This window comes from Bidens hawaiensis, unplaced genomic scaffold (assembly GCF_021521415.1).
Source record: "Bidens hawaiensis isolate Kalapana, Puna unplaced genomic scaffold, B.hawaiensis_p1.1 tig00003241_1, whole genome shotgun sequence".
In the NCBI taxonomy this organism is placed as follows: Eukaryota; Viridiplantae; Streptophyta; class Magnoliopsida; order Asterales; family Asteraceae; genus Bidens; species Bidens hawaiensis.
Genome location: NW_027491177.1, coordinates 1794029 through 1807060, shown reverse-complemented (window position 1 = coordinate 1807060; position 13032 = coordinate 1794029). Strand labels below are relative to the sequence as shown.

At 38.2% G+C, this 13032-nt stretch overlaps 2 pseudogenes across 3 annotated transcripts; both read left to right on the top strand.

The window, feature by feature from the left end:
• The first annotated feature begins 1849 nt into the window (after window positions 1-1849).
• Window positions 1850-5897, top strand: LOC143622668 (uncharacterized; annotated as a pseudogene). Its single transcript, XR_013151762.1, has 2 exons — window positions 1850-4437; window positions 5208-5897. The product of XR_013151762.1 is annotated as an uncharacterized LOC143622668 (transcript).
• A 4963-nt stretch (window positions 5898-10860) lies between these two features.
• On the top strand, window positions 10861-12706 carry LOC143622753 (cysteine desulfurase, mitochondrial pseudogene; annotated as a pseudogene). 2 transcript variants are annotated; one of them, XR_013151771.1, is made up of 2 exons: window positions 10861-12274; window positions 12345-12706. The product of XR_013151771.1 is annotated as a cysteine desulfurase, mitochondrial pseudogene, transcript variant X2 (transcript). The 2 variants fall into 2 exon arrangements; XR_013151770.1 differs by having other exon boundaries at window positions 12359-12704.
• The last annotated feature ends 326 nt before the right edge of the window (window positions 12707-13032 follow it).

The following is a 13032-nucleotide window of genomic DNA, read 5'->3' as shown; positions in this document are numbered from 1 at the left end:
GTCCCGGGCGTTGTACGATGAGTCGCTAAAATAACGGCGTCGGTAAAACCCAAGCCTTGTCAGTCTTGGGCATTGCAACAGTGAGTTGACGCGAGATTTTTCGGTTTCAGTACATTCGCTATGGTACCAAAACTAAAACAAAAAAGTTGGTAAAACATGGGCGCGGCAGCGTTGATTCGGTAAAACTCACGTTATCGGTCTAAGGTGTTGTATTGGTGAGTTGGCACGAATTCGGTCAGCTTTAGTTACGTTTGTTGCCGTACCTTAACCGAAACAAAATATGAGAAAAAAAATGGCATAGCCAAAATTTAATTTTAATATAGTATTAAATAATAATATTAATGTTGATGACCATTAACTATTTAAATAACAAACTATTATTCAACACATGTAAAAAATCCAATGTTATGTTGTAAGAGCTTGTACACTAAGCCTGATTATTTGTAGCTTTCATGAATAGTAGAGTTTTGTGAATATGACCAAGTTTGTCTTTTAGTATATATATAATTTACTCACTTTCATTTAAAAAAATTTATACATAATGTTCATTAACCGTTTTTATCCAAAATTTTTGTGACCTTTTTTTTGAAAATTTTCAAACTTTTCATTCCGCACGGTTTTATCCATCCCAATATAAATTATTTATGCGTTTATATGATTTATACGGCTATCAACGTAACATTAGTTATGAAATAAACTCTGTTTGAAAAAAAAGTTATGAAATAAACTAGATGCAGGTTTTCTTGAACTCTGAAAACCCAACTTTTAAAAATTATTTATTTGTTCTCAGTGAAGTATTATTTCTAAACCAAAAGTAAATGACAGAAAGTGCCATAGAAAAAGGAATACAATAACACCTTTTGTTAACCCCACTTGCACCTTTCGAAAAAGAATTACCAGAAAAAAAGCCACCGATTCTTGAGGTCAACAATTTCTACTTTTTTCCAAATATAAATACTTTACCTTCTTTAAAAATGTACATTTCCAATTGTTTCATAAAAAAAGTATAATCTTTAAGTAGCTTTTAAAGATTTTAAATTTAAATCACCTCGAAAAAGATATCTAAGATATATGAAAACGAAACCTATTATAAATATATTTTGTTAATAGTTATTTGAATTACTAAAGAACCACGTCTTAAAATCGAACTCCTTCATAAAAAAAACTTATCATAAATAAGAAACTCTCAAACCCAACATGAAACTCATTATAGTTTTTGACTAGGACTTGAACCGAAAATCTTCTCTTTTGAAATGATATTCTTTAATGTCTCGCCTCAACCACTTAAATGAGAATCACCGACAAATATTATATTCTAAATATTTGCCTTAATATGAAAATTACTAGTTTATAAATAATACTAAATATTATAACATAACTAAATACATTTTAATTGTTTTTTAGAACCTCAAATCTAATTCTGATTTCTAAACTGTTACAGTATAATTTATTTTCTTTTTGACAATAATACCATTTGAACCACCAATTCTTAAAAAATCAGAATTTTATTCAATACCTTAATACCATATGTTAAAAAAAGTTTATTTGGTTTTAAAACCCGTTGTTTATTTCTGTATTTTTTTTAATCTCAAACTAATAACCTGGTTTTCACTATTTCAAATTTGAAAAGAAAAGACAAAACAATTAGTCAAGAAAAAGCTGTAATCCAAAACAGTCACGCATAAAAAACTTGTACATCATGTATCACGACTTGTACACCACTTTGTCTGAAACACTACCCTAGTATCCATTTACCCATCACCATCTTCTCGAGCTGTATCATCTTCTTCATTCCATTCCATTCCATTCCATTTCACTCACCACACCACCAAACACAATTAAACCCAAAATGAGTTTTCATCTCCATCTCCATCTCCATCTCCATCTCCTCCTTCTCTTCTTCCTACACCCCACTTCCACCACCACCGCCGTGGTGTTGCCGGAATACCAAGCTCTAGTCTCAATCAAATCCGCCATCTCCGACGACCCACAATCCTTACTATCCTCATGGAACCTCTCCACCAGCCACTGCACGTGGTCCGGCTTCACGTGCGACTTTAAAAGCCACGTGATCGCCTTAAACATTTCAGGTTTTAACCTCACCGGAACCCTTTCTCCGGCCATCGGAAGCTTACGTCACCTAGTCAACCTAACCCTCGCCGGAACCATCCCGCCGGAGATCTCATCCATCTCCGGCCTTAGACTTCTCAACCTCTCCAACAACATCTTCAGTGAAACCTTCCCGCCACAACTCACTACCTTAAGCTCACTCCAAGTACTTGACCTCTACAACAATAACCTCACCGGAAACCTACCGGTAAACGTGTCGGAAATGTCGAGCTTAGTTCATTTCCATCTGGGTGGTAATTATTTCACCGGAAGTATCCCGCCGGAGTACGGCCGGTTTCCTGTTTTAGAATACCTAGCCGTCTCCGGCAACGAACTCACCGGAAAATCCCGCCGGAGATCGGAAACATAACAACCCTGAAATATCTTTACATCGGTTACTTCAACGTTTTCACCGGCGGTATCCCACCGGAAATCGGTAACTTAACACAACTTACCCGCTTTGACGCCGCCAACTGTGGACTCACCGGAGAAGTCCCGCCGGAGATCGGTAAACTCCAAAACCTAGACACACTGTTCCTACAAGTAAACGGGTTATCCGGGTCATTACCGAAAGAACTCGGATCTTTAAAAAGCTTATTATCAATGGATCTGTCTAATAATATGTTCACCGGTGAGATACCGGAATCGTACGGTGATCTTCCGAATTTAACGTTACTTAACTTATTCCGTAATAAGCTTCACGGGTCAATACCGGAGTTTATTGCTGAGTTACCGAAGTTGGAGGTTTTACAGCTATGGGAAAATAATTTTACCGGGAGTATACCGGAGAGTTTGGGGAAGAATGGGAGGTTGCATGAAGTTGATGTGTCTTCGAATAAATTAACCGGTTCGCTTCCGGGTAGTTTGTGTATTGGGAATCAGCTTGGGACGTTGATCGCATTGGGGAACTTTTTAATCGGGCCGATTCCGGAGGGTCTAGGGGAATGTATGTCGTTGAGTCGGGTCCGAATGGGGGAGAATTACCTTAACGGGTCGATTCCGAAAGGGTTTTTGAGTTTGCCGAATCTTTCGCAGGTTGAGCTGCAGGATAATCTGTTGACGGGTGAGTTCCCGGTGACTGATTCGGTTTCGGTTAGTCTTGGTCAGTTGAGTTTGTCGAACAATCGGCTTATTGGGCCGTTGCCGGCTAGTATTAGTAAGTTTTCGGGTTTACAGAAGCTTTTGTTAGATGGGAATTGGTTTACGGGCCCGATTCCGGCTGAGATAGGGAAACTGCAGCAGTTGTCGAAGATTGATTTCAGCCGGAATAATTTTTCGGGTGAGATTCCGTCCAAGATTAGTAAGTGTCAGCTGTTGACTTATGTTGACCTCAGCCGGAACCAGCTTTCGGGTGAGGTGCCGACCGAAATCACCGAGATGCATATCTTGAATTATTTTAAAGTGTCGCGTAACCGTTTGGTTGGTAGCATTCCGACATCGATTACATCATGCAGAGCTTGACTTCTGTTGACTTTTCGTATAATGATCTTTCGGGTTTAGTTCCAGGCACCGGGCAGTTTAGTTTCTTCAATTCCAGTTCGTTTTTGGGAAACCCAAACTTATGCGGGCCGTATTTAGGCGCCTGTAAAGATCCGGTTGCCAATGGCACTCATCAAGTGCATTCGAAAGGGTCACTTTCATCTTCGGTCGAGCTTTTGCTTGTTATCGGGCTGCTTCTTTGCTCCATTGCGTTTGCGGTTGCAGCGATCATAAAGGCCCGATCTTTGAAACGGGCTAGTGAAGCCCGAGCATGGAAGCTTACGGCTTTCCAGAGACTAGACTTTACTTGTGATAATGTTCTTGATAGTTTGAAAGAAGATAATATTATTGGCAAAGGGGGAGCTGGGATTGTTTACAAAGGGGTGATGCCAAATAATGAGCTTGTGGCGGTCAAGCGATTACCGGTTATGAGCCGTGGCTCGGCTCATGATCACGGGTTCAATGCTGAAATCCAGACTCTAGGGAGGATTAGACACCGGTATATTGTGAGATTATTAGGCTTTTGTTCGAATCATGAGACAAATCTTTTGGTTTATGAGTACATGCCTAATGGAAGTTTAGGGGAAATGCTTCATGGGAAAAAAAGTGGGCATTTGTATTGGGATACAAGGTACAAGATTGCGGTTGAGTCTGCGAAGGGGCTTTGTTATCTCCACCATGATTGTTCACCGTTGATTCTCCACCGTGATGTGAAATCCAATAATATCCTTTTGGATTCTAATTTTGAAGCCCATGTGGCCGATTTCGGTCTTGCCAAGTTTTTGCAGGATTCGGGCACCTCGGAATGCATGTCCGCTATTGCCGGTTCTTACGGGTATATTGCACCAGGTAACATTATGTACTCTAGGCTTCTAAAAGTTGTAGACACGTTTATATTTTACTGATAAGGGTTTTGTGTTTAGGTTGACCAAGAAAGTCTCTTTTTGGTTGCAGGATATTTATACACACCGAAGTTTATGTTTTTTTGACCTGTGTTTGGCTTTAAACTGAGGAAGAACTTTTCTTTTTGGTTGCTGTATATGCATGCAGTCTTAAAGTCTATGCTTTTTTACCTGGGCTTGTTTTTAGATTGATAAAGATGTATCTTTTTGGTAGCAGATTATGCATACCCACTAAAGGGTTATATCTTTTGACCTTGGTTTATTTTAGACTGATTAAAATATATCTTTTTGGTTGCAGAATGTGCATACAAACTAAAGTTTTTTTTTTTTTATATATATATAACTTTGGTTTGTTTTTATATGGACCATGTACATATCTTTTTGGTTACATAGTATTCATACATACCAAAGTTTATGTTTCTTTTTACATAGGCTTGTTTTTATACTGGTCATGAATGTATGTATCCTTTTGGTTACAGTATATTCATACATACCAAAGTTTATGTTTTTTGACTTGGGCTTGTTCTTTTACTGATCAAGAATGTATCTTTTTTGTTACAAACTATTCATGCATACCAAAGTTTTTGTATTCTGACATGGGCTACCGATCAAGAATGTATTGTTTTGGTTACGAAATGCTCATACATACCAATGTTTTTTTTTTTTTTGCATGGGTTTGTTTTTATACTGATCAAGAATCTATCTGTTTGCTCACAGAATACGCGTACACACTCAAGGTGGACGAGAAGAGTGACGTGTATAGCTTCGGTGTAGTTCTGTTAGAACTAGTGACTGGCAGGAAACCAGTGGGTGAGTTTGGTGACGGTGTAGACATCGTGCAATGGGTGAGAAAGATGACCGGTGGTAACAAAGAAAATGTTACAAAGATAGTTGATCCTAGACTCCAAACCCCACCCATCCATGAGGTGATGCATGTTTTCTGTAGCTATGCTTTGTGTCGAAGAACAAGCAGTGGAGCGCCCAACAATGAGGGAAGTTGTCCAAATCTTAACCGAAGTTCCCAAAGCTCCCATTGCCAAACAGGGCGGTGATTCAGCTGCTTCCGCCAGTGTGACTGCAGATCCGCCAGTTTTGAGGTCACCATCACAGCCAACAGCCACCATGGAATCACCCACCAGTGCTCCAAACAACAATGAGCAAAACCAGCTCCGTGATCTTTTAAGCATCTGAAATTGAAAATGAAAATTCTGGGTTATTTTTTTCCGAATATTGGTTTAGTTTGTTTTCCGGTTTTTATTTGACCTTGTTTTCCTTAATGTAATGTGTATATAGTAGGATTTGGTTTTCAGTATTTAAGTAGTGATTCCTTCTGGTTTGATGTGTTTGGTCAAACAGTAATGTTGATCTCTTTAATGCATTAATATTAAGAATAGTTAAATGCGGCTTTTAAAGGTTTATTTTTATGTAGTATGATGCTCTTTTTAAAGAGCTTGTTCAGGTATTTTAAGTGAAAAATAAACAAAACAAAATATTAAACGTGACTGGTTTTTTTTAAAGTTTTGGTGTTAACATTTAGTTTAGACTTTGTACCTTTTTTTTAATTATAAATTCGTTATAGGTTTCATTTTATTGGGAATTGTAGTAATGGAAGTGGTTGGCTTGAAAAGAAGTGTGTACGACGGAGGCAAGAAGAGAGTCCAAAAATGGATCACGTGGGCTTCTCATGTATTGCATTTATGTTTACTAGTTACTAACTTTCAATTACATACCAATGTTGTACTTATTTGGATCCACATTGACCTGGTCATTATTAGTTGGGACATGCAAATCAAACACATTTTATTCTCTCCTCTTCTGGAAATTCAAATCACACACATTTTATGCTATCCTTTTTATGAATTCAAAAAATCTAACCTATATGATAAAGGAATGCAATAGGGGACAGCCGTCCCCTTTATAATCACCTAAATTTTTATTTTTCCGTCCATCACTTATTAAAGGTTTATTATTAATTATTAAAAATAAAATACATACCACCAATAGTTCTTATTCTCTACCTACGGGTTTTTCACAATTAGGGTTCATGCACAAGAAATCTATCCTACAATTCCATTCGATTGGTTCATCGCAACGAGTGGTTTCGTTCGTAATCATCAGTGACAATAAACAATTCCAATCTCTATTCATCCAATCATGATTTCTCGGTTAATATGGTACGTTCTATCTCTATTAACCCAAAAAATAAAATTGATTTCGATAAGGTGCTATGTATAAACATTAATATACCAAAAGATGTCATAGAGAACATGGAGTTATACGCTCTAACATTCATTAGAAAGTCAGTTTCCTGAAAAAGCCTAATAATTGAGCCAGGAGGCATTCTTGGGTAAGGTAGCATGACACGACCACCCCTACAGCAATGTGAGTACTTGGGACGCCTACCAGCGGGACCAACTTTGAGGCGCTCATCAAACCAAAAGAAAGCGTCACAAAATTCACATGTCCAGTTACAGTCTCCGTTGTCATGGTAATCTGAGTGACACATAGACGTAGCCGACAACAAAGACATGTCGTTGGCAGAACGTGATGAAGACTCGACGATGTCATTAGTAGATAAGTGAGACGTTTGTTGTACCGGAAAAGCAACGTTAGAGGTTCGTTTTCGTCGGTTCGGCATAAGGAAAGCGGAAACAAAACAACCAAACACATACACAACGTTTCCAGAAAGTAAATATAGAAAAATACTAACCTAAATCTAATTAGGAACTTAGCAACATAGGAAAAACAGGGCTTCTACCTTAAACTATAGCTGCAACATAAATAAGAAACGTTTCCAGTCTATGAAACGTTTAATCAGTTTAAAACATTAGTACTAGTCACAACACACCAATTTGTTTTATCAATCCATGTGACTGATTTAGATAAACAAGTTAAATGAGTCGTGCTTTGGTTGCATGGTTTTTAAGTGTATCTGAATATGAGTCGTATTTGGGTGCCAACCTGACGTGGTTACTTAGCAGCAGCAATTTTGCTATATACAATTGGTTATATTCGACAAAAAAGAATTACTCATTGCACTACAATGTTCAACTAAAACTGACAGTACACAGAAAGATTGAAAACGGAAATGTAAACGACAGTAAAATAACACACAAGAAAATAACGCCGGTCTACTCTGTAGCTGCATTTTCAAGGCTAATGCCCCCTCCTGTTACATTCTCTGGTAATGTTTCAAGGACTGTAAAAGCATCTTTCTCTTCTTCCAGTATTGGCACATCATTTTTCTTTCTCTGTGCTTCTGAATCACCATCACCTTTCATATTCTTCTCATTCCCGGTTGGTTTCACATACTTTGCAGCGTCGGTTTCATATGAATATGAATTTGGAGCAATATCTATTTCTCGTGCAGTTTGCTCCTTTGAATTGTGTTCGTTATGATCATCGCCACCACCATCATTATCCTTTGACGGACTCACATCCTTCTCAATATTGTCCATAACCGCAACTCGGTTCTGCTCGTTGCTCGTGTTCACATTCAACTTTCCTTTAATTTCTTCACCATTTTCTCTCATTTGCATGTTCCTTTATCTCTTCACCGTCTTCTTTACCATCCGCATGTTCATTCACTCCAACTTCCTCATGTTCATCACTCTCGTGATCCTCAACATCTTCCGATCCTTCATTCTCATTGTTCTATTCATCATCCGCCCGCTTTTGCTCTTTCGTTTCCTTCACTTTGGGACGAAGAACTTTCCTCCCCAACTTACTAATATCCGCGTTACTATCATTATTTGACTTGTGTGAGCCTCCTGTTGTGACGGATAACTTCTTGTCATCAGAATGTTGGATTTGGTAAAGCAGCCATACGCTTACACCGAGTAACAAAGAGATCTGAACAGCATGCTTTATTTTTAACCCTTTGTTACGTCCATTCCTTCGGGGTGACTTAAACATGATCTAATCTGTTACAGTATGATTCTGAACAGAATAAAACTGTGTTAAAGATTATATTATATACGAAACAAAATCGATAAAACAAATCATCCATCTATCAGCTCAGTTAAAACTTATATTAATCAAACAAAAGGTCAGTCAGATTAATATGATCTAAAATCAAAACAATGAAACCTAATGGGATTTAACCAGAAATCAAAAAAACCAAAAACTATTAAATATACCGATGATTTAACGAACAGGATCAGTATGGAGAAGCAATCATGCAAATAGAATTGATAATCTGTTCTTCAAAAAAAAAAATTGAATTGGATCTTTAGAATGCTGGTTCAATGCATTTGTTTCATTTGACCTAAAATTGAAACTCCCATGCAGACTCGGTATAATTTGATCCGATTTTGGGGAGTTTGTTGGTTACAAAAGGGGTATTTGTGTACATATTCTTGAGTTCTGTATTAGATTATTTTATTGTTTCTCAATTTTTTTTATTTATCTTCGGCATATATAACCCTAAGGGCTGTTTGGTTCATTCAGATTTGAATGAGTCAGATCTGAATGAGCATCTGTCCCATTCAGCAACAACAGTAAGTCTGAATGATTCAGACTTAATTTTAATTATTCAGATGTTTTTCTGTTTGAAACCAAACAGTCTGAAGTCTGAATGAATCATATGTTTACATCTGAATGGTTCCATTCAGATGTAAACAAACAGTCCCTTATATTAAATCTTTTGTTAGATCAAGTCCTAATATATCCACAACTTCATTTCCTGTTGCATTTCTTCGGTTTGGATTTCTAGCCCCCTATGTCATAGGCCAAAAGTTTGATTGTAGAATTTCACAAAAGAGAAGTCTGTATATTTTTAACGACTAACTCACACACCCATTAATTTAACCATTGTATCTACACCTTTAACTCACACATCCATTAATTTAACTATTGTATCTACACCTTTATTCATCAATGGGCTCGGAGACACGTTTCGTAAATGCTGAAACATTTTATGCCATATGAATGCCATTTTTACCAATATTGTTCGAAAGACCGGTAAGTACACACTTTGAGGACACATGGGATGTTCTTTTGGTTGCATCTGTCCGTCGGATTCTATGAATACATTATAGGTGGAGTAAATTAACATATTGAAAGTGAGTTGAAAGTTCCATGTATATTTTGAGTTTAAAATTAATCTATCTAAAAAGTAGTTATTAAATTGAAGTCAAGGGGGCAACAAGTTGCGTCGCAACCTCATTCTAAATGAGTTTACAGTTCATATGGTTATTTTGAGAATTTTCTCTTTTTTGTTATTCATTTATTATCTGAATGAACGAAATATGATATATAACATGTAATACACGCAACACAATTTCATTGTATAAGTTACTCCTAACCTAGTTGCTTACTGATATTCACAGCAACAATAATTTGTATTGTGCCATATAATGTATATAAAATTTATAAACACAATGATAACAAAGTTAAATAAAAACCACATTAGACCGTGCTTAGTGGTCATGTTCTTGAGGGGAAACTAGCTCAAAACAAGATGAACATCATTACACCACTCAGTTGTGAGATTGGTTTCGGGTTGATTAGTTATATATAAAACGGTAGTTGGGGGAGAGTTGAGTCAATCACATTTTTTTGTCTTTTATGTTTTTTTTATAATAAAAAATTAAAAAAGTAACAATTTAATTGAGAGGAGCATTTTACCACTAAGTCACCTTTCACAAAATAGCTAATAATGATTGAGATGCCATGACGCCCGATTATAATTAGTTACCACTACACCACCGTGGTTAGGAATGACAAGTGGTCGAGTTTAGGTATTTTCAAACTCATACCCGGTAATTAAAGTATATTCTAAACCGTCGGGTTTTAATCGGGTTACCCGTTAGGTTTCGTGTTTTCCCATCGGGTTTCGGGTTTCCTATCTGGTTTTGATAAAATACCCGTCGGGTATATCCGGCTCAAGACCCGTCGCATTTTGACAAAATATAACTAATCGATACAAAAATGGTTACCATAAAGATAAAATATCTAAAATAATTTACATAAATAAGTTTCAACAAATAATATATTTGGAATATAGTATTAATATGATATAATAAACTATATTGGGTACACCGGATATATAATTGGGTAAATGAGTTTATATTATCAGGTAATCAGGTTGTGTAATCATGTATATTATAAATCTAAAACCCGTGAAAAATTTCAAAACTAACCTCAAACCATAATGGATTTGATATTACCCGACTCATTTATATCAGGCTTCAAATTTTTTCATGAGTTTCGGGTTTCATTACCATCTCATAGTATGTGATCATTTTTGAGTAATAAAAAACGTATAGACCAAAACCGGCTCACACACCATTAAACCGTCATCACCCCTGTAGTAAGTAAGTAACCCTAAAAACTAAAAACCACACCCCAATCTCATCCTAAAACACTCCAATTCCGATTCCAATTCCAATATGGCCTCCAAGATTCTCGCATCCACCCTCCGCCGCTCCTTATCTTCTAGACCACCCCCCACCCACCTCCGTCCTCTCTCCACCGCCGCCGCCGCCGTCCAACCCCACGACGACACCACCGCCGGAATCCAGATGAAAGGCGTCAAAATCTCCGGCAGACCACTCTACCTCGATATGCAAGCCACCTCACCTGTTGACCCCAGAGTCCTCGACGCCATGCTCCCGTACTACGTTTCCCAGTACGGTAACCCTCATTCTCGTACTCATCTCTACGGCTGGGAGTCCGATGAAGCCGTCGAATCAGCACGCGCCCAGGTCGCGAGTCTAATTAACGCGTCGCCTAAAGAAATTGTGTTCACCTCTGGAGCTACTGAGTGTAATAATATTTCGGTTAAAGGGGTTATGCATTTTTATAAGGAGAAGAAGAAGCATGTGATTACGACTCAGACTGAGCATAAGTGTGTGTTGGATTCCTGTAGGCATTTGCAACAAGAGGGGTTTGAGATTACGTACTTACCCGTGAAATCGGACGGTTTGATTGACTTAAACGAGCTTAAATCGTCAATTAGGGCCGATACGGGTTTGGTTTCGGTTATGGCGGTGAATAATGAGATTGGTGTGATTCAACCCATGGAGGAAATAGGGGAAATTTGTAAGGAGTTTAATATTCCGTTCCACACGGATGCTGCGCAGGCGTTGGGGAAGATTCCGATTGATGTGAATAAGTGGAATTTGAGCTTGATGTCTTTGAGCGGGCATAAGGTTTACGGTCCGAAAGGCGTTGGTGCGTTGTATATGAGACGGAGACCGCGGATTCGGGTCGAGCCGCAGATGAATGGTGGCGGGCAGGAACGCGGAATTAGGAGCGGGACGGTGCCGACGCCGTTGGTGGTTGGGATGGGTGCTGCGTGCGAGATTGCGATGAAGGAGATGAAGTACGATGAGGTTCGGGTTACGAAGTTGAAAGATAGGTTGTTGGATGGGATTAGGGCGAGGCTTGATGGTGTGGTGGTGAATGGGAGTACGGAGAGGCGGTACGCGGGTAATTTGAATTTGTCGTTTGCGTATGTGGAAGGTGAGAGCTTGTTAATGGGGTTGAAAGAGGTGGCGGTGTCGAGTGGGAGCGCGTGCACTAGTGCTAGTTTGGAGCCGTCTTATGTGTTGAGAGCGTTGGGTGTGGATGAAGATATGGCGCATACGTCGATTAGGTTTGGGATCGGGCGGTTTACCACTGAAGAGGAGATAGATAAAGCCGTTGAATTGACGGTTAATCAAGTCGAGAAGTTAAGGGAAATGAGCCCGCTTTATGAAATGGTGAAGGAAGGAATCGATATCAAGAGTATACAATGGTCCCAACACTAGTTTCATTGGAGGCTTATACTAACAAACAGGGTATGAAACTATGAAATGGTTAAATATTTGTGTTTGTTTGATACTTATCGTGTGTTTGGTGTGTTTCTAGTTGGCGTTTCAAAGGATTGGCGATCAAATGGATAAACAACGTTGTTGAACCTGTAACAATCAACACAAGCATGTCTCCGGTTCTGGTAAGGATCTGTAAAGGCATACTTTTTTCTGTTATGAAGAACATGTTGAGAAGTTATGTATTTGTTAGAAATAACTGTAGCAGCCTGTTGATTCCGTGTTATTACTTTGTGCGTTTACGGTTTTTGATATACACAGGTGTGTAAGATAACCTAAATAAAAGTTTTTTTATGCTAAAGATGATGAGTGTTATCACATTATTTGTTACATTTATTCTGGTTTGAGCCTTTGTTCTACATAGCGTACCACTTGGGCCTTGAGGTTACGTATAATGTACACGCGTATCAAAATACTGACATGACTACATCACATAGAGATTATGAATGGTGTAGTTGATTAAAAGTTTGATGTGTAAAACAGATAAGAGAGATGCAACCTTTGGTTGTACTAGAGAAACGTCTCGTGTACATTAAGCTTTTATACTTTCCAGCCATACTCCAGCTTCCAAATGAATCTAGGTTAGGATTAACATTGGCCTTTATGAATCTTTAGAGCGTAGCATGGCCTTCATCAAGACAGGTCGGGTCTGTGACAGTTTGTACTCTTCTTGCTCAGTGTGCAAGGGTATAACAACGTAGAATATGTTTTTGTCTTGTTGGGCATTT